At 44.4% G+C, this 22,658-nt stretch overlaps 1 long non-coding RNA gene across 2 annotated transcripts in view; it reads left to right on the top strand.

Annotated features, from left to right (window-relative positions):
* LOC108638025 overlaps positions 17,936-22,658 on the top strand; it is a 15,157-nt gene continuing 10,434 nt past the window's right edge. The window contains exons 1-3 of one of the 2 annotated variants that reach the window (XR_001919556.1): positions 17,936-18,021; positions 20,157-20,218; positions 22,206-22,287. This is a non-coding gene — a long non-coding RNA (uncharacterized LOC108638025). The remainder of the gene's footprint in view (positions 18,022-20,156; positions 20,219-22,205; positions 22,288-22,658) is intronic. The other variant, XR_001919555.1, reaches the window with a different exon arrangement.

The following is a 22,658-nucleotide window of genomic DNA, read 5'->3' as shown; positions in this document are numbered from 1 at the left end:
TCTTTATCACTGGGCCATGAGGGAATTTTCCAGCTTTACTAATCTTGATTCAGTATTTTCTTAGTGGAATAAAATAATAAGATTTGGAGTTTGTTAATAAGTACATACCTAAAATTAATGATAAAAAATCACATTATGATTTTAAAAATATATTTATTTCCTGTACTCTGCCTTCATTGCTTTAGTGTCTTTTCCCTAGTTCTGGAGAGCGGTGAGCAGTCTGATTGCGGTTTGCATGCTTCTCATTGTGGTGGCTTCTCTTGTCTTGCAGCCCAGGCTCTAGAGCACGCTGGATTCAGTAGTTTCACCTGCTGGGCTCTACAGCTCTGGCTCAGGAATTGAGATTCACGGGCTCAGGTGCCCCTCAGCATGTGGGATCTTACTGGACCAGGCAACAACCTATGTTTCTAACATTGGTCAGTGGACTCTTTACCACTGAGCCACTGGGGACACCATCATATTATTTTTAAATACAGGTATTTTATACAAATTGGTATTAAAGTATTTTCTGTATTATTTTCTGCTTGCACTACTTTTTATGTTTTTAATAGTATAAGATAATGTTGAGGACTTCCCTGGTGATACAGTGGATAGCAATGTGTCTGCCAATGTAGGGGACACGGGTTCCATCCCAATTCCTGGAAGATGCCGCAGAGCAACTAAGCCCATGCCCAACAACTGCTGTGGCTGTGTTCTGGAGCCCAGAATCCTTAACTTCTGAAGCCCACATTCTTGAGCTTGTCTTCCGAAACAAGAGAAGCCACTGCAATGAGAAGTCTGGGCGCTGCAGACACAAATCCATGCAGTGCAGCCACAAGTAGAGAGCTGGATCACAGCAACGAAGGCCCAGCATAAACAAACCAAATAAGCTGTGAAAAGGAAATAGAATGTTAACAAACTTACTGAATCAAACTTACATTTGATTCACTTTTAATGTCCCAAAGATGCCAAAATATAGGAGAAGGGAATGGCCGTCCACTCCAGTTTTCTTGCCTGGAGAATCCCATGGACAGAGGAGCCTGGCAGGCTACAGTCCATGGAGTCGCATAGAGTCTCACATGATTGAGCCAACTGAACATCAACCTCCTCATATAGCAGACTGATTGCTGAAAAACAAACCTAAACCTCTAACTTTCCTCCTGCAGATTCTTAAGTGATGTCCAGTTGCTTTTGAAATAATGTCTTCAATTTATACGCCTTGCAGAAATCAGCCTCTACCTGTCATTATCCCGTCCTCGTTCCCACGTTGCAGTCACACTGGCTGGGTTTCTGTTCAGTAAATATCTTTCTGATAAAAAGCTCTTCTCTCTGCTTACAAAACTCTTCCATTTTCCACCTTGCCAATCCTAAGTGTTTCTTCCTCACAGAGACCTTGTCTGACTTCTTGATGTAGGTCAAGACTTTCTGTTGAATCTTCTCTTAGCACCAAGCCTGTTTCAGAGCACATATAAAAATAGTGATGTTAAAATTATGGATGTAATTGGCCAGCTGGCTGCTGGATGGTAAGCTCTGTCATGTTCACTGCTGTACTCCCAGTTAGGGACACAGAGTTGATACTCACTAAGTTTTGATTGAACGAAAGAAAAAACCTGTATGGCCATATGTCCTGTATGGACAACTCTTGTTTCAATCAATTGTGTGTTTCCTTGTGCATGCACAAGTGCATGGATATGTCACTCCATGATTTTAGTACAAAACCATCTCATAAATGCGGTTTATGCTTAGAGCAGTTGCAGTTGTATCTTAAGTGTGTATTCCATGGCCTTTAATATTTTCTACCACACCACATGAATAATGTAAATAGTAGTCAGACTATTGACATTGTGTGGGTTGGGGGGTAGAGTGGGTGACCCTGTACAGTGACTATTTATGCTGTTCCATTGCACTTCAGCTCCCTTGAACTTGTTTCGGGTATTCTCAGGGAACTCTCTGGGGATGGTCTTTTATACTGTTACTTAACTCTTTGATTCCTTAGGTTCAGTTGTCTCTCCCAACCTCCTGAGCTCAGGTGCTGTTGCCTCATTTCTTAACTGTTTGATGGGAGCTATTTATTAGAGTGACAGAGCTTTCTCCCCAGTAAGATGGACACAGATCTTTCTCTACTGTTGCTGTTTTGTTGATGACAAGTTCATATGGGTAAAGTCTTTAGAGTAATGCTTAGTGTGTATGAAGTGTTGAGACACCTCTCATCAGTGTGATGATGCCATCCTCATCACAGTCTGTGTTCTTTTAAAGCCACTGTGGACTTTGTCCTCTCTGAAGACAGCAGTCCTGCTGTAACTCATCTAGATAGTGAATGTCACTCAGTGTGTAGAACATAACACTTCTGCATCAATGACCCACTGTTGATTGGAATTTGTATATTTTTCATGTCTTGTCCATACCCATGATGACTTCATGTTGATTGGAGGATATCATCATCTTATGAAAAAACAGGAAATTAGAGAGCAACAATTTGCTCCATATAGATTCGCATGTATGTATCAGAATATTACTTGAGCTGAATCGACCTTACCTGTCTCATTTCTCCTTTTCTGCGAAAATAAGAACCCTCCTCAGGGCCCATTGGTGAAATGTGTTTTCATTTCAGGCACAGTTGACCTTCAAAGATGTGTTCATAGATTTCACTCCCAAGGAGTGGGACTGTCTGGACAGTGCCCAGAGACCCCCAGGAATCTGCTGTCTGTGGGTGAGGATCACTTCCCTCTGAAGTAGGGATCTACTTTGGGGTATCTCTGCATTTTCGCTTGCCGTCTATTGGGAGCCCTGTTTTTCTTGACTGAGCTGAAAACCTTGTTCACTCCGACATGTAAGGCTTTGTGTTTGGCATCGGGAGTTCAAACCTGTCTTTCCTTCTGATGACCTGCCCACTGTGTGATACACAAGGAGTTTTTTCAGAGCTTGAGTGTTTATAAAGCTGATATCAAACTTTGAAACATCCAGTTGCCTGTTTTATACCCCTGTGTTCTTGGTTCAGTAACTCTTGTAAAGGAACTAGATACCTGATGCATACTATACTGTTCCCTGTGCATTCAGAAGGAGGCAATTAGTAATTTGTGAAATATTTTTCTGTCCATCATAATGTCCTCATTTCTTGACAAAAGAGCTGGGATTTTCCACCTGCCAGTGCAGGAGACACAGGTTCGATCCCTGGTCTGGAAGATCCCACATCACAGAGCAGCTAAGCCCGTGGGCCAGAACTACTAAAGCAGCATTCTAGAGCCTGGAAGCTGCAATTTCTGAGCCCACATTGGACAACTACTGAAACCCGTGCACCCAGAAAGAGCCAAAGCAAATGAGAAGCCCAAACACTGCAACTGGAGAGTAACCCCTACTTGCCCAACTTGGGGAAAAGTCCAAGCATCAAGGATCACTCACTCCAGCCAAAGTAAATGAATAAACAAAATTATTAAAGATAGCAAATGCATTTATTTTTAAACAAGAAAGTTTGGATTCTGGAAGAAGCCAAGTATGACATTTCTTCTGAACAGGAATTTCTGCTTCTGACCTAAATCATAGCTCTATTTTTGTAGCACAAGAAAGATCACTGGATTGTGGAGAATTAGGTGATATTTAGCAGAAAATCAGATGAATGGGAAAGGATTAACAATGTGATTTCAGGTCAGCTGTCACAAGGACAGAGAGGAAGCCACACCATTCACTGTGTTTGGGAAACTCTTGAAGTGCAAGAGTTCTGTGAGAAAACAGATATTTTGTGTTTGTGAACTCTCACAGGAGATTTTTCTTCTCTTCAACTTCCTGCTCTGTTCTTTGACCTGTGAAATGTACATCACCCTCCAGTGGTGCTTTAGTGCCCACAGAGACAAAGGCAAGCCTTTTTGGTTGTTTTTTTCTTTTTCTTTTCTTTTTTTTTTTTTTTGGCTGTACTAGGTGTCTATTTCCTGTGTGGCCATTTCTCTATTTGAGACAAGTGGGGGCTACTCTCTGCTTGTAGGGTGCATGGCTTCTCGTTGCAGTGGCTTCTTTGGTTGTGGAGCACCAGCTCTAGGCACACGTGCTTCAGTAGTTTTGCTACACAGGCTCAGTATCTGTCCTTCAGCTTAGTTGCTCCCTGGCATGTGAGATCTTCCCAGAACAAGGATCGGACCCATGTCTCCCACACTGGCAAGCTAACTTTTTACCATGCGGCCACCAGTGTGTTAGGGAAATTAAAGAAATAGTCCTGTTTAGGCTTCAAGACAAAGCAGTGCATTCCTCTGTGCTTGCCTCCAACCTGCCTGGACACACCCTGACTGTGAGTACCCTGACTGCCTGCTGTGAGTGCAAGGCTTGCAGCACCATAGATAAGTTAGGACACAAATCTTGAGATTGTTCACCTTTGAGATTGTTCAAAGAGGCTCTGACCAACCCAGCCCCAGGCTTAGGAACATCCAAGTTTCATAAGACAAAACAAATAGCATGAAGATGAAACCAGAGCTGCTGTTTGCTCACAGAGGGATGATATCAGTTTGTATCCTGGGATGATAAGCAGGAACCCCGAACTGCTGTATGAAAGCCTCACCCATGAAGTGGACAGGCTACAGGGGACCTTTACCCAATTCGGACTCCAGATGTGCTGTGTCCTGGGACTTCCCAGGGCTGTTCCAGTCGGGATGTTGGTCAGAAGCCAACTTGGTGATGTATCCTCTGCTGTTTCTATTTCCTTGTCTTTTCAGTTCACTTCAGTCAGTCAATCATGTCTGACTCTGCCACCCCATGAACCACAGCATGCCAGGCCTCCATGTCCACCACCAACTTCCAAAGTTTTGAACCCAAACTCATGTCCATTGAACCAGTGATTCCATCCAACCATCTCATCCTCTGTCCTCGCCTTCTCCTCCTGCCCTCAATCTTCCCCAGCATCAGGGTCTTTTCAAATGAGTCAGCTCCTTGCATCAGGTGGCCAAAGTACTGGAGCTTCAGCTTCAACATCAGTCCTTCCAATGAGCACCCAGGGCTGATCTCTTTTAAGATGGACTGATTCAGTTCAGTTCAGTAGTTCAGTTTTGTCCGACTCTTTGCAACAGCATGCATCGCAGCACGCCAGGCCACCCTGTCCATCACCGACTCCCGGAGTTCACTCACACTCATGTCCATCGAGTTGGTGATGCCATCCAGCCATCTCATCCTCTGTCGTCCCCTACTCCTCCTGCCCCCCATCCTTCCCAGCTACAGAGTCTTTTCCAGTGAGACAACTCTTCACATGAGGTGGCCAAAGTATTGAAGTTTCAGCTTTAGCATCAGTCCTTCCAAATAACACCCATGACTGATCTCCTTTAGAATGGACTGGTTGGATCTCCTTGCAGTCCAAGGGACTCTCAAGAGTCTTCTCCAACACCACAGTTCAAAAGCATCAATTCTTCAGCGCTCAGCTTTCTTCACAGTCCAACTCTCACATCCTTACATGACCACTGGAAAAACCATAGCCTTCACTGGACAGACCTTTATTGGCTAAGTAATGTCTCTGCTTTTGAATATGCTATCTAGGTTGGTCATAACTTTCCTTCCCAGGAGTAAGCGTCCTTTAATTTCATGGCTGCAATCACCATCTGCAGTGATTTTGAAGCCCAGAAAAATAAAGACTGACACTATTTCCACTGTTTCCCCATCTATTTCCCATGAAGTGATGGGACCAGATGCCATGATCTTAGTTTTCTGAATGTTGAGCTTTAAGCCAAGTTTTTCACTCTCCCCTTTCACTTACATCAAGGGGCTTTTTACTTCCTCTTCACTTTCTGCCATAAGGGTGGTGTCATCTGCATATCTGAAGTTATTAATATTTCTTCCAGCACTCTTGATTCCAGCTTGTGTTTCTTCCAGCCCAGTGTTTCTCATGATGTACTCTGCATATCAGCTGAATAAGCAGGGTGACAATATACAGCCTTAACGTATTCCTTTTCCTATTTGGAAGCAGTCTGTTCTTCAATGTCTAGTTCTAACTGTTGCTTCCTGACCTGCATACAGGTTTCTCAAGATGTAAGTCAGGTGGTCTTGTATTCCCATCTCTTTCAGAATTTTCCACAGTTTATTGTGATCTACACAATCAAAGGCTTTGGGATAGTCAATAAAGCAGAAATAGATGTTTTTCTGGAACTCTCTTGCTTTTTCCATGATCCAGCGGATGTTGGCAGTTTGATCTTTGGTTCCTTTGCCTTTTCTAAAACCACCTGGAACATCTGGGAGTTCACAGTCACATATTGCTGAAGCCTGGCTTGGAGAATTTTGAGCATCACTTTACTAACGTGTGAAGTGAATGCAATTGTGCGGTAGTTTGAGCAATCTGGCATTTCCTTTCTTTGGGACTGGAACGAAAACTGACCTTTTCCAGTCCTGTGGCCACAGCTGAGTTTTCCAAATTTGCTGGCATATTGAGTGCAGCACTTTCACAGCATCATCTTCCAGGAGTTGAAATAGCTCAACTGGAATTCCATCACCTCCACCTGCTTTGTTCGTAGTGATGCTTTCTAAGGCCCACTTGACGTCACATTCCAGGATATCTGCATAGTGCAGCTTGCAGAATCTTAGTTCCCTGAATATAGATTGAACCTGAAACTCCGGAAATGGAAGTGCGAGGTCTTAACCACGGGACTGCCAGGGAAGTCCCCAAATTTACTAACCTTGTTTCATTGTTTTATTGTGGAATTAGCAAATAAACTGGTTTTGGTTAATAACTACATACCTAAAATTAACTGCGGATAAAATCTTTTTTTTTTTAGAAAAATTTTTTATTTAGCTGTTCTGGGTCTTTGTTGCTGCTTGGTCTTTTCTCTAGTTGCCAACAGTGGGGGCTGTTCTCTAGTTGTGGCGCATGCGATTCCTGTTGTGGTGTCTTGTTGCAGAGCATGGGCTGTATGATGCTTGGGCTTCAGTAGTTTCAGCACGTGGGCCTAGTAGTTTGGGCTCTTGGGCATTACAGCACAGGCTCAGCAGTTGCATCACTTCGTCTTAGTTGCCCCGAGGCATGTGGCCTTATCCTGGAGCAGAACCCATGTCTTCTGCATTTGCGGGTGGATTCTTTACCATTGCGCCAAGAGAGATGCCCTCATATTATTTGTGAAGACAGGTATTTTATAGAGATTGGACTCAACGTATTCTATATATGTTTTTTTATACGACTACTACTTTTTCTTTTTTTAAAACTAATATAGTATTAGAGTTGAGACGTCCCTGTTGGTATAGTGGCTAAGAATGTGTCTGCCAATGCAGGGGATATGGGTTGGATCTCCCTGGTCGGAGAGGATTCCGTATGCTGGGGAGTAACTAAGCCCATCCACCACAACTACTGAGCCCATGCTCGAGAGCCTGCGAGCCAAAACTGCAGACCCCATGTGTTGCAACTACAGGAGCCTTGTGCCTGCAGTTCACCTACAACCTGTTCTCTGTAACAAAAAATGCCATTGCAGTGAGAAGCCTACTCACCACAACTACAGAGTATCTCCCCCTCAGTGCAACTAGAAAAAGCCACACAAAGTAACAAAGACCAGCACTACCTAAATAAATAAACAAGCTTTTTTAAAAAAGGTAATATTGACACACTTAAGTACAGTTGATTCATTTTCATGGCTCCAGAGATGCTGAAATACATATGACTAAAAAGTGATCATGGGAAAATGATTTAAAAATGTGTCAAGAGGCAACTGTTCATTTCAGTCAATTGTGTATTTACATGTGCATACATGTGTGCATGGATATGCAACTCCATGGTTTTATTACAAAACATCATCTCATAAATAAGCTTTGTATTTTTGAACAGTTGAAATTATATCTTAAATATATGTGTAGCCGTAATTTTTTTCTATCCTAGCACAGGAATGATTTAAATAGTAATAAGATTACTGATATTGTGTGGGGGGGAAGGGGTTGAGGAGTGACCCTATACAATGACCTTTCATGGCCTTCCATTGCTCTTCAAATTCCTTGATGTTATTTGAGGTTTCTCAGGGAACTCTTACTGATGGACTTTAATGCTCTGTTACCTAACTGTTTGATTCCTTAGGTTCAAAGGAATTTGACTTGACTTGACTCCCTCCTCTTTTAGTATAAAAAGGGACTGAGTTCTAACTCAGATAAGATGGTTTTGGGGGTACAGTCCACCATATTTTCGGTTTGCTGACTTTCTGAATAAAGTCATTATTCCTGCCCCAGCAACTTGTCTCTCAATTATTGGCCTGTTGTGTGGAGAGCAGTAGAAGTTTAGAATGTGTACTAAAGGAACAATGTGGTTTTCATCAATTTTTAAAGATGTATTACTCTTTTTGGCTACATGATGCAAAGAGCAGATGCAATGGAAAAGACCCTGATGCTGGGAAAGATTGTGGGCTAGAGAAGAGGGCGACAGAGGATGAGATGGTTGGATGGCATTACCCACTCAATGAACACAAGTTTGAGAAAACGCTGGGAAATAGTGAAGGACAGGGAAGCCTGGTGTGCTGCAGTTCATGGAGTTGGAAAGAGTCAGATTCGACTTAGAAACTGATCAGCGAAAATTGCTCTTTTTAAAGCAATGGTTAGTAAACTTTTTCAATTTCAAAATTAAAAAAAAAAAAAGGTACTGACAGAAGTTCCCATCACATACCTTAGTCCTCCACTCTCAGACTGTAGGTTTTGACCTTGTGTCTCTGGAACTGAGCCATGTGGAGGTTGGCCTTCCAGCTGAATGAAGAACAAAGAGGAAAAGTTGTGATACAGGATGTCACTGTAAAATGGCACGTTTTCCCCAGGCATAGTTTTGTATTTCTTAATTTAGTTTGCAGTACAGAGAGAAATCCAGAAAAATTTCTTGTTTTCTTAAGATGGTTAAATTATTCTAATGGCAGGAAATGTCCTGCATCCAACCACTGCCCTACAGGAACTCTTTGGAGACCCAGGTTCTCAACCTCTGAATCGCAGGAGCAGGACAGGCAAGAACCTGCTGATAAAACCATTTATTTATTTATTGCACTTGAAAATATGTGGGTTATTTTCAAATACCTTTTGGTATTGATTTCTCACATAGTTTCACAGTAATAAGAGAGCAGGCCCTGTATGATTTCAATACTCTTTATTTAGGCCATGAAACTTTTGCACCTTGTTTTATGCGAAGTTCCAGTGTCTCCTGGTTAATAGTCTATGGGAACTTGAATAAAATTTGTATCCTGCTCTTGTGTGAAAATTGTATAAGTCTTAATTATGTTGAATTGGTTCACAATTCTTTTCAGGTCTAGTATATCCTACTTTCCTGTCCATTCTATTAATTTTTGAGAGTTTAATATTGAAATTCCAACTAAATATCTTAATTTGTCCACTGAAAAAATTGTAATATATAGTGGAACTGTCTGTAACTACTTTCAAAGCCTCATGTAAATGTGTTGTCATACTTTTGTAATTTCAAAAAATTTTAAAAAGGAAAGTAAAATCTTTATTGAAACTTTCTACTTGTTAGGAGGACATATCCTAGTTTGCAACATACTGGTCTCCAAAGTTATAAGCTTTTGCCTTAAAAGTGTAACGGGATGACACAGTGACCTGGGAAGGCCGGCCGCCCCTGCCTGCATGGCCGGGTAGAGCTCGCCCCCCCCCCCCCCCCCCCCCCCCCCGCAGCAGTGCCTCTGGTCTGCGGAACCCACCAGCTTCCTCCTCTCTACTGTCCCAGTGCATGTTTTCCTCGCATCCTGAGGGGGGAGCTCAAAGTGACCCAGTTCAGTTCAGTTCAGTTCAGTTCAGTCGCTCAGTCATGTCCGACTCTTTGTGACCCCATGAATCGCAGCACGCCAGGCCTCCCTGTACATCACCAACTCCTGGAGTTCACTCAGACTCACGTCCATCCAGTCAGTGATGCCATCCAGCCATCTCATCCTCTGGCGTCCCCTTCTCCTCCTGCCCCCAATCCCTCCCAGCATCAGAGTCTTTTCCAATGAGTCAACTCTTCACGTGAGTTGGCCAAAGTACTGGAGTTTCAACTTTAGCATCATTCCTTCCAAAGAAATCCTAGGGCTGATCTCCTTCAGAATGGACTGGTTGGATCTCCTTGCAGTCCAAGGGACTCTCAAGAGTCTTCTCCAACACCACAGTTCAAAAGCATGAATTCTTCGGCCCTCAGCTTTCTTCACAGTCCAACTCTCACATCCATACATGACTACTGGAAAAACCATAGCCTTGACTAGACACACCTTAGTCGGCAAAGTAATGTCTCTGCTTTTGAGTATGCTACCTAGGTAGGTCATTATTTTTCTTCCAAGGAGTAAGCATCCTTTAATTTCATGGCGGCAATCACCATCTGCAATGAGTTTGGAGCCCCCCAAAATAAAGTCTGACACTGTTTCCACTGTTTCTCCATCTATTTGCCATGAAGTGATTGGACCAGATGCCATGATCTTCATTTTCTGAATGTTGAGCTTTAAGCCAACATTATCACTCTCCTCTTTCACTTTCATCAAGAGGCTTTTCAGTTCCTCTTCACTTTCTGCCATAAGGGTGGTGTCATCTGCATATCTGAGGTTATTGATATTTCTCCCAGCAATCTTGATTCCAGCTTGTGTTTCTTCCAGTCCAGAGTTTCTCATGATGTACTCTGCATAGAAGTTAAATAAGCAGGGTGACAATATACAGCCTTGCCGTACTCCTTTACCTATTTGGAAAAATTCTGTTGTTCCATGTCCAGTTCTAACTGTTACTTTCTGACCTGCATACAGATTTCTCAAAAGGGAGGTCAGGTGGTCTGGTATTGCCATCTCTCTCACAATTTTCCACAGTTTATTTTGATCCACACAGTCAAAGGCTTTGGCATAGTCAATAAAGCAGAAATAGATGTTTTTCTGGAACTCTCTTGCTTTTTCCATGATCCAGTGCATGTTGGCAATTTGATCTCTGGTTCCTCTGCCTTTTCTAAAACCAGCTTGAACATGAGGAAGTTCACGGTTCACATATTGCTGAAGCCTGGCTTGGAGAATTTTGAGCATTACTTTACTAGCATGTGAGATGAGTGAAATTGTGCTGTAGTTTGAGCATTCTTTGGCATTGCCTTTCTTTGGGATTGGAATGAAAACTGACCTTTTCCAGTCCTGTGGCCACTGCTGAGGTTTCCAAATTTGCTGGCATATTGAGTGCAGCACTTTGACAGCATCATCTTTCAGGATTTGAAATAGCTCAAGTGGACCCACATCCTCAAAATTTCCAGGAGGCTGTGGGGGAATGCATAAAATTCAAATTAAATTGGAAGAATTTAAGGAGAAGAGAACTGTCTAGCAGCCAACAGGCACTAAAAGAAGAAATCAAAGGTAGGCACGGATTGCAGATTTTTAAGTCTGTCCCCAAACACTGACCATACCCTGGCTGCTTAGATGTTGTTGCTAAAACACTGGATGAATCTTACTAACAGGGGCTTCCCTTGTGGCTCAGCTGGTAAGGAATCTGCCTGCAATGCGGGAGACCTGGGTTAGATCCCTGGCTTGGGAAGATCCCATGCAGAAGGTAAAGACTACCCACTCCAGTGTTCTGGCCTGGAGAATTCCATGGACTGTATAGACCATGGGGTCGCAGAGTCGGATACGACTGAGCGACTTTCACTACTACCACCGTTCTTTCCTCAACATATGACAAAAAGTTTATTTTGTTCATCGACATTTTTATACTGTAATTATAGAAGAATATACTATCTCTTTAGATGTTAAAGGCAATAAAGTAAAAAAAAAAAAAAAACAGACTGTAATTTATGGGGCATCACAGGACTGTTAAACACCTCCAGGCCCCTTGCCGCGCTTAGCTCTCCTGGGGCAGACAAGGACGCTCCTCGCCCCGCCCCTCGCCTGCAGCGATCCGCCCAGCCCCCTACCCGGAAGCTCAGCCTAGGAATCCGCGCGTGCGCAGTTTCCTGCGGAAGCAGAAGGCCGCGAGAGAAGGGCGCCGCGCGGTCATTGACTTTTTTTCTCCGAGTGTAAACGCGTGCTGCGCGCTTAGCCGTCCAACCCGCCCTCGCCACGCCCATCTTCAGGGTCCCGGTGGCTTTGCAGAAGTAATATCCCAATACCGCGCCGTCCGCCCCAAATAAACCCAGAGGCCGTGGTTGCCGGTCGAGTGTTCGAAATCGCTCTGAGGCTTGTCCTTGCCGTTTGCTTTTCAGCCTTAGGCCCCAGAGACACCGCCTTTCGGGATATTTTCCTGCTTAAAACTTAACCGTTAGTACCTACGCCTGTGCCTTGTAAAGTCCCCGGGCGCGAGGGGGATTCGGGCACGTCCACCTCCACCGCCTCACCCTGTCGGCCTCTGGAGGTCGCCTCGACAGCCGCGCCCCCGAAGAAGCCGCGTCCTCTCCCCGGTCCTGGGATTCTGGAGAGCCCGCCCCGCCCGAAACCTCCCTGGCTCCCAGCCTCTCTGCCCTCGTCTTCTTAGGCCGGTCGTTCTGCCCCGCAGGCCTCCCTTCCTGGTCAGTCCCTTTTCCTCACCCCTGGGCTGGACGTGTGACACCCAGTGTTTCTCCGTCACGAGTCCCTCTTGTTGGAAAAGGTGCTCTTTTGATAGGCGGGCGTTTCATTTACTCATCATTTCTGTAGATACATGGGCGAGGGGGATCAGAAGAAGCAGTGACTGAGAGTGAAAGGCAAACTCAGAAGTGGAAAACAATGAGAGAACCCACGGGGTCGCCCAGGATGGCTGAGGCAGTTGTAAAAGGATGGTGAAATGAAATAGAGTTAGCCCTTAAAGTAGCGGGTGGGTGAAAGAATAATGGACAAAGGCGTGGGATCTCCAGGAGTTGGAGACAAGGAGGCAGGGGCCCCGCGTCTGCGGTAGGAGGGCTGACAAGGGTGATCCTAGGAGAGAAACAGGGATAGGTGTTGACTGGAAGAGAATAGAAGGAAGTAAGCCTAGACACCTGGAGTGCCCCAGAGTGGGAGTGTAACAGGGAGAGAAGGGATGTGACTAGAAGGCAGAGAGGGAGCAGAGTTGGAGAAAGAAAGAGACAGATGTATAGATGTTTAGGACAATTAGAAGGGTGGGGGTGGAGAGAAGAGCAGCAAGAGGAGAAACAAGTTGCCGAGGCGGGCAGGAGAGGTGTGAGGGAAGAAATAGGAGGGCAGAAACAGCATCCCACCTGAGGCAGTGGACGCCAAAGGACTGCTCCACATAGTGAGGTCTTCCTGTTGTTTTGTGGTTGTGGCAAACGAAGGGGGGATGTTGATTCTAATCGTTAAGCAGCCTTTTCCACTTGCCAGATCAACTTCTAAAAACTTACATTGTCTGAGGAAGATACTGGGAAGAGGAGGAAAAAAGGCAGGAAAGGAGGAATGGCTCTTTCTCAGGTAAAATCATATTCTCAGTTGATTCTCAGTCTGTCCTTCCTGAAATCCCTTCTTTGGACTTACTAATCATCTCTGACTCTGAAGTATCCTTCCTGACACTGGTACATGCACACTCAGCAGGGAACTTCCCTCAGGGCCTGTCGTCTCCACTTAGATCCCATCTCCCCATGACCCAGCGGCCTGGACCTTGTGTGGAGGGCACCATCCTGGGCAGGGCTTCACACCCACGGGTTTGAGAAGGGGTCTCAGTGCTGTTGGGCAGCAGGGATTGCCTCGGGTCCTTCTGGATGTGCAGTCTGCTCTCTATCAATCAGGATTAAGAAGCTGTGGGTGGAAGTCAGGTATTAACATGCACAGTATCTGGTAAAATCTGGAAGTAGACCTAAAAAGGGAAATTTGTTCTAAGGTAATTGAAGCTAAGTGAGTGAGTCACTGACTTCAAAATCTTGATTGGAAATGGGATGCAAAGTTCAGAATCAGGTATCAGTGATAGAGAGTGTGCTATTCCATCATCTGTTTGAAACTGTGACATGAATCTGAATCTCTGAGAGCTGGAAATTCACCGTCATTGCCTTCATTGTTCAGATTTTGTCTTTTCACTGTGTTCATTTTGTGGTTTGAAACAGAGATGTTTTTACTTTTGATGCAGGTGAGGTTTCCTCTTCATTGTTTAACCCATAGATTCACCATTTGTTATGGCAGCTGTCTTTTTTCCACTGGGTTTTCTTAGCATCCTTGTCATTAGATTTTAAATCTATGCAAATGGTTATTTCTGAACATTCTCTTCTGTTCCCTTGGTGTATAAATCCGTGTTTATGCCAGTACTACACCATCTGGATGATATTGTGATATGGCTTGAAATTTTAGAAAGGGTCGCCTTCATCTTTCATCTTTGTACTTATTGAAGAGTATTTTTGCAGTTTGTAGTCCCCTTGAGATTCTTTATGACTTCTGGCAAGTTTTTTCTATTTCTGCGTACATCTATTGTATGTTTCATTATGAATTCATTAAATCTGTGGAACACTTTGAGTAACTTGGAAATATAGAGTACTGAGATTTCCAGTCCATGACTACTAGATTTATTTGTTTATTTTGGATTTCTTCTAGAAATGGTTAAGTAGTTTTCAGTGTATATGTTTCACCTCCTTGGTGAATTATTCCCAAATATTTCATCCATTTTTAATACAACAGTAAGTAAAATTTTTATGTGATTTTCTTTTCACATTGTTCATTGTGTATAGAAATGCAGCTGATTTGCACGTTGACTGTTGTATTTTGCAAGTTTGCTAAGATTGCTATTTGATGGGGCAGGAGGTTTTTTGTGTCTGTATGGAATCTACAGTTTATACACAAAAGACTTTATCCTCTAGGGAAGACGGTAACTTTCTAATTTTTCACTTTGGAAAGCTTTGATTTCTTTTTCTTGTGTAATTGCTCTGGTTAGGGGTTTCAGTCCTTTGTTGAACAGTGATGCAGTGTGCACATCCTTGCCTTCTTCCCGATCCCAGAAGAAAAGTTTTCAGTCTTTCACCATTGAGAACAGTGTTCAGTTCACTTCAGTTCAGTCCCTCAGACATGCCCGACTCTTTGCGACCCCATGAATTGCAGCATGCCAGGCCTCCCTGTCCATCAGCAACTCCCAGAGTTCACTCAGACTTACATCCGTCGAGTCAGTGGTACCATCCAGCCATCTCATCCTCTGTCGTCCCCTTCTCCTCCTGCCCCCTATCCCTCCCAGCATCAGAGTCTTTTCCCATGAGTCAACTCTTCACATGAGGTGGCCAAAGTATTGCAGTTTCAGCTTTAGCATCGTTCCTTCCAAAGAACACCCAGGACTGATCTCCTTCAGAATGGACTGGTTGGATCTCCATACAGTCCAAGGGACTCTCAAGAGTCTTCTCCAACACCACAGTTCAAAAGCATCAATTCTTTGGCGCTCAGCCTTCTTCACAGTCCAACTCTCACATCCATACATGACCACAGGAAAAACCATAGCCTTGACTAGACGGACCTTTGTTGGCAAAGTAATGTCTCTGCTTAGAGTTTAAGTGGAGTTGTTTTGTTGTGTAATCATTCAGCTCTGGGCTTAAAGAAAAAAGTTTGTCCTTTTCTCCTCCTTGATAATTCCAGACTGCTTTCTATCCTCGAGAGCCCCAGACCCCTTTCTCCTCCTTGGGTATCCCAGACTTCTCAACCTACCTAGGAATTGATTCTCTCAGCTCTTTGGCCAAGGAGAAGTTTGTTTAATAAAGTCCCAGAGGAAGCTTAACCTTTCCCCAAGTCCTCAGCCTGTTCTTCAACATGTATCTTGTGTTCTTTCACCCGCCAGTGGTGCTGCAGCTCCATCAGACATAAAGGCAAGGTTTGTATCCACAACACTCGCCATCTCCCTGCTGTGGGCTGGTTGTTCTTGAGTGTGAGGAGCATGAGGTGGGCTGCCTTGCCCCCTCTTCTCTCTTTGTGGGCTTGGATCTATTGGCTACTCAATTCTTAGTCCATATAGATCAGAGCTGATGCCCCAAGCGTCTAACCCCTGATCCGGTGCTGCTTTCATCACAGTTGTCATATTTGGGAGATAGAATCGGCAAATGGGAAAGTACTGGCTGCTCTTTAATTTTATCTGGCACCTCAGAACCTGTAATGAACTGTCTCAGTCCCTGTCTGCCTCTTGAGATCGCTCAGCCATTTCTGCTGTTCTCCTTTTGCTGCCATACATGTCAGGGTGTGTGGAATAGGCTGGTGGATTGGATCTTCTGTGCCTCTTACTTAGGAAAGCTGTAAGGACAGCAGTCCAACAAAGGGAATATGTGTGAATCTTTTAGGCTCTTAGCTTGGCATCTCTGGGTGGACCAAATAGTCCCATCTCAAGGTCTTAGGCTATGAGACCCCCACATCTCATAGTTTTCCCCTCTTGTACTGGTCTATCTAGTCTGGGAGTATAGACTCTTTCTGACTTCGCTTTCTCCTTAGTTTGTATAATTTTTCCTTTTAAATTGATTTGGAAGTATGTGGCTCTAGGGTCTGAAGTCACGTCCAGGTTCTTTGCTGTGGTAATCTGCCTGTGTTTACAGGGCAGCTCCTCCTGGACTCTCTGTGGTGTGGGTTTACTGGGTAAGAGAAAATTTTTAAAGGAGAATCCTTTCCCTTATTAGTTGTAATATTTTCCTGCTGCATACAGAATTACCACTTGAAGCTACTTAGTATAGTGGTCAGCGTCTTCTGTGAGATGAGAAAGTATCTGAAGACTTTGACCTGTACATCTTTTTCTGGCTTTGAGTGATGTCACAGATGCCTGTGTAAAGGGCACTGTGATAGTGTTTTTCACGTGTACTATCACCATGCCCTTTGAACCTCACCAAGAGGTGTAGGAACTTCTCCTGACAAGGGTACTGTCCAGGTTCACACGCTCATATTCGTGAGGCTGTTGACTAAACTGTTGCTGATGCTGCATGCTTGTCACCTGGGTGCTATTGATCATTCTGCCTCCACACTTAATTTTGTAGCAACTTAATGACAGAGCTTATGTAATGGAGTGATAACTTCAGTGATGAACCATTATTTTTTTTTTCAAGGCCTAGCTACTTTCCTTTTTTAATATTTGTATGCATTATAAATGATTGTCTTTTATATTTGCCATTAAGTTTCTATTTTATGTTACTCTTTGTATTTTATTTGCAATATGTGAGATGGTTGGTTAAGAGAGCTCCTCCACCCCAATGGTGGAATTGGTGATCAGTACTTTTTAGAGTTCTTTATGTATTCTATGTTAAACTATTATTGAATATATGCTTGGCAATTTTTTGGTCTTATAGTGTACATTGTTTTTTCACTGCTGAGGATGGATTACTGCACAATATTTGATAACTAGGATGTGTGCAATTTACCTTTTTATTTTGTTGGTGTGAGCTTTTGGTGTTGTATCTGATAGATCATTGGTGAATCCACTGTCGAGAATCATTTTTAGGTTATCTGTACGAAACTATGGATGCTAGACAAACTTATTGTGATAATCGTTTCACAGTATACGTATCAGTTAATTTTTTCTCTGTAGCTTAAACTTACACAATGATATTTGTCATTGTAAGAGTTGCTTATAAAACCCCTTTATGTCACTGTTTAAAGAGTTGGGTTTAGAAAGGGGAAATAATTAAAACACGTTGGATTAAAGAAACAATAACGCAGTTTATAATTATTTAAAGTGTCTTGCTCTTAAAAGGCTGTGGTTAGTGACCCAAATGATCACATCCCTTAAGTCCTCCATGTCAGACACCCAGGTACTGTCCCTAAGTTTGCTGTTTTGTAGGGTGTGAAGAGGGAATAGCCCGTTTCTACCCAGGCAGAGTTTTGTATTTGCAATATAGACTCATTCTTGTTTCTTAAAACTGCCCAAGTTCCCAGATCCCTGAATTGCTTCAGCCTCACTAGCCGGATCTGAGCACAACATGCTGTGAAAAACAGTTTTTATTGAGAGTAAACCCTTTTAGACTTAAGAGGAAGTATCTTGGCTTCCGACATAACTTGAAGCTTTTACCTGAGCAGTGTTACAGACCTTAACTTAATGCTGTCAAGGTAACAGGCCCCGCCCCCTCCGCGCCCCGCCCCTCCCACGAACAGTGCGCACAGCGGGTGCTCGCCCCGCCCCTGATCGGAAGCCGCGGCTCTAAAACCAAGAGCCCTTTCCCACGGAGCCGGAAGTTGGAGAGCGCGGAGCCGAGGTCCGCGAGCGGCCCCTAAGCTTCCTTCTAGAGTAAGTTTGCAGAGCTCGCCACCCCTCCATCCCCCACCTCCGCGCCCGCTCACTCGTCCTCATGGTGTGAGAATTGCCAGCGACCTGAAAACCCTGGCACCCGGTGCTTGGCCCCGAATAAACGCTGCCACTGCGGTTGCGGCCCAGTTATCTTTTCGTTTGGGTTTTAAGTATTGCTGAGACGGTTTCGGCCCTCGGTGCGCGTAGACACCGCCTCTGACGACATTTTCCTGCTTAAAACCCTTTTTGACCTCTGGCCTCGCCAAGTAAAGCCCTCTCTCGCTAGTTGGAGTCGCGCCCGCCCCGTCGCCTTCTCGACTGCTGGAAGCAGAGCCCTGATGGGCCGCACACTCTCTCCTCAGTCCGGTGATTCCGGAGAGGCCGCCCCGCTCCTGAGCCCCTTCCCTCCCAGCCCCTCCGTCCTCGCGTCTCCTGAGGCCGGTCCTTCTGCCCCGCAGCAGCCCCCTTTCCTGTCAGCCCGTCCCCTCACCCCTCATAGGGTAGGTGACCTGGGCCAGCCATGTGTGTCCCTTGCCCAATTCAACTCGGTCGGAAAAGGTGATCTTCCGGTCTGGGGGTGTCTCGTTCTGTCGCCCACTCAGTAAATTCAGGAGGCAGGAGGATCAGGACAAGCAGAGTCAGAAGGACTGAGAGAAATAACTGAAACCGAGGAGAAAAGCATCAGGGAGAACCAATGGGAAAAATGAGAATGGCTCAGGGATTTGCAAAGGGATAGTCAAGTCAAAGAGGTTAAGCCTTGAAAATAGCCAAGTGAGTAAAATAGAGAAGTATTAGTAAATTAGAAAGCCAGATCTCCAGGGACTGGAAAACAGCATAGGGAGAACTGCCCTGTCTCAGTGATGGGAGCGGGGAGGCGAAGGGCGATGAGGGACGTCAGAGGTGGAGAGTCCCTAACTGGGTTTTGGCCAGGTTTGAGTCCAGGCCTCTTGGGTTAGGGTCCTGAATTGTGTTTTCACCCGGTTGGAGTCCCGCCACAAAGGTTCAAGTCTCAATCTGAGGTGGCCGGTTTTATGGTGTTGGCAGAGAAGGGTAGGAGCAGAGGAAGAAAGGGCTGGAAGGAAGCATAGCCACATGGCCTGCCAGAGAGCGGGGAGGAAGGGAGAGTCACAGCGAGAGGAGGGGAGTAATCTGGAGCGCAGAGAGGGAGCCGAAATGGGGGAAGAAAGAGGCAGACATAGGTATGGATTTTTGAAAGACTCAGGAAGGTTGGAGAGAGAGAGCGTTTCGAGAGGGAACGAATTGCAGCCTCTTCGGACAGGACACGTGTCAGGGAGGAAATAGGACAGGAACAGTGGGAGAGCAGAGGGGGAGAAAAAGAGACACTGAGACCCAGATGAAATAGGGAGCTAGGTGAACAGAGGGTTAAGCTCGATCCGGGTGTGGCCAGTTTTTGGATACAGATGATTTTTTTAGTTATACAGAGGAGAATGAGAATTTCAAAACTCCTGTCTATGAGGCTTGTGTCTTTTTTTATTAGTTGTGGCAGAAGATGACTTTCATTTGCAAACCCTGTTGAGCCTGGGGCAGTGGCTTTATTCACTGAGTTGTGAGTGACCCCCTTCCCTGGTCCTATCATAAGATAGAGATCAGGGAAGAAGAGACCTGGAACAAGAAATGACCGTCTCTAGATTGTCACGCGTAGTAGCATTTTTTTTTTTTTTTGATGAATTTTTTTGGCTGTGCTGTGCCATGGGCTCAGGAGTTGTGGCTCCCAGGTTCTAAAGCACAGGCTCAGTAGTGCACAGGCTTAGTTGCTTGTACTTGTGGGATCTTCCTGAACCAGGGATAGAACCCATGTCCCCTGCATTGTCAGGCAGATTCTTATCCACTGTATCATTATTGGGTAGCATTTTTAAAGGAACACTTTTTTTTTTTTTTTTAACGGATTCACATTTTCTCCTTTCTTTATGTATGGTGCTTTTTGTAGCTTGGAATAGGTCTTAATTCATTCAGTTCTATACTCATTTTTAACTTCAGAAATAAGCTTTTTTAGTTTCCAGTATTCTACTCTTATCATCCTTTTCTAAATATGATTATTCTCCACATTTTTTTAAACTTTTACACCAGGTTTTTAGATTAAAAATCATTCAGTTTTTTTTCCAAATTTTTTTCAGATTCATTCCTTGCCTGAGTGATTTCTTCCCTTCATCTCATACATTTGAGAAGATAATCTTTGGTAAGTAGTAAATCATCTTAGACTATTTTGTGCCATACTTAGCAAAAATGTCACCTCGTTTATCAGTTCTAATGAGGTAGATGAACCTAGAGTCTATTATACAGAGTGAAATAAGTCAGAAAGAGAAAGACAAATACTGTATATTAATGCATATATATGGAATTTCGAAAGATGGTACCAGTGATCCTACATGCAGGGCAACAAAGGGAGACAGAGATGTAAAGAACAGACTTTTGGACTCAGTGGGAGAAGGTGAGGGTGGGATGATTTGAGAGAATAGCACGGAAACATGTAAATTACCATATGTAAAATGGAATGATTAGTGCAAGTTCGGTGCACGAAGCAGGGCACCCAAAGCCAGTGCTCTGGAACAACCCAGAGAGATCTGGTGAGAAGGGAGGTGGAAGGGGGTTCAGAATGGGGGTGCTGCTGCTCCTGCTAAGTCGTGTCAGTCGTGTCTGACACTGTGTGACCCCATAGACGGCAGCCCAACAGGCTCCTCTGTCCCTGGGATTCTCCAGGCAAGAATACTGGCATGGGTTGCCATTTCCTTCTCCAATGCATGAAAGTGAAAAGGGAAAGCGAAGTCACTCAGTCGTGTCTGGCTCTTAGCGACCCCATGGACTGCAGCCTACCAGGTTCCACCATCCATGGGATTTTCCAGGCAGGAGTACTGGAGTGGGGTGCCATTATAGTCAACTGCTACTGCTAAGTCACTTCATTCGTGTCCGACTCTGCACGACCCCATAGACAGCAGCCCACCAGGTTCCCCCATTCCTGGGATTCTCCAAGCAAGAACACTGGAGTGGGTTGCCATTTCCTTCTCCAATGCATGAAAGTGAAAAGTGAAAGTGAAGTCACTCAGTCGTGTCTGACCCTCAGAGACCCATGGACTGCAGGCTTCTCCGTCCATGGGATTTTCCAGGCAAGAGTACTGGAGTGGGGTGCCATTGCCTTCAGTCTGTTAATGAAGGAAAGGAATGTTTTAAAACTCAGAATGGCACCAGGCCCCTCATCCATAAGATGCATTTTGGGATAATCTTGGCACCAGATGATTCATCCCAGGGCATAAAATGATTAACTGGAATCTTGTAGAAGGGCAGATTACCATGCAAATAGTTTTGTTTACATAGATTAGGAGACAGTATCTTGAGTATAACATACTGGTTTGTGAAGTAGGTTCTGAGCCATTAGGCAGAACAGACTTGAAGACAGAGTCTGGGGTAAATGCATAGTCCATTCACATAGCTTAAGACAAACATTTCCATAAGAAAAATGCCTTGGTCAACTCAAGGTTTGAGAATAGTTAACTTCAGGTAAAACCAAGTGTCATTATGGCAACAAGGTATGTTAAAAGAAACCTCCTTTTAAATTTGTATAGAGAATGACAAAAGTATCGCTAGTTTGTTTCCTCCTGCCGCTTAAGAGAGAGAAAAATGTCTGACACTTACAGCCTATTTCCTCCATTTGGAGACCCCTGGCCTTCCTGTCTGTTACCCTCTCAGTCCCCCCTTTTCTTTTAGAAGAATTATGTTGCCTAGGGAAAAGGGGCATTGTTCTCGTTCCATAACTGCTTCTGAGCTGAAAATGGGCATTGTCCCTAAATTGGTGAGGCAGCGTGTTCTCCTAACCCTCATACCGAAGATGTCTGATCCAGGGCCCCCAAATAGTAGTTGGAAGAAGCTGCAGCAGTAGCAGGAGTTTGAGCAACTATTGCAGGAAGGGGGACCACTTACAGGGTCCGAAACTGAGCTCTGGTATAACACTCAGAAATGCATTGCCTGAGGAGACATATGTGCTGACAAAGCAAGAGATTTTATTGGGAAGGGCACTTGGGTGGAGAGCAATAGGGTAAGGGAACCCAGGAGAACTGCTCTGCTGGGCAGCCCACAGTCTCGGATTTTATGGTGATGATATTAGTTTCCGGGTGGTCTTTGGCCAATCATTCTAATTCAGAGTCTTTCCTGGTGGCACACGCATCACTCAGCCAAGATGGATGCTAGCGAGAGGGATTCTGGGAAGTGGACAGACACTCCATGTCTCCTTTCAACCTTTTTGGAACTCTTCAGGTTGGTGGTGGCTCATTAGTTCCCTATTCCTTATCAGGATCTCCTGTCATAAAACAACTCATGCAAATGGTTACTATGGTGCCTGGCCAGGGAGGGGGGTTTCAATCAGTGTGCTTCCCCTAACACAGCCATTTGTAACTTAAAAGTTTTCATGCAACTAGAAACAAATCCAGTTACACAGTTACAGATGCAGGGAGCAAACAGCAAAAACAAAACAATCAGAATTATTGTAAGTAAGATAGTTTTCCACCATGGGGCACTAGTTAACATCTCCCAAAATGAGGCAATTGAGGCTTCAGGAATATCCATAGCCCCAATCATCTTGTTCATGTGTTTAGTAAAGTGAATAACATTAGGGCTCATATCAGGTA

Source organism: Capra hircus, chromosome 18, assembly GCF_001704415.2.
Source record: "Capra hircus breed San Clemente chromosome 18, ASM170441v1, whole genome shotgun sequence".
Classification (NCBI taxonomy): Eukaryota; Metazoa; Chordata; class Mammalia; order Artiodactyla; family Bovidae; genus Capra; species Capra hircus.
This window is presented reverse-complemented; position numbering and strand designations above follow the sequence as displayed.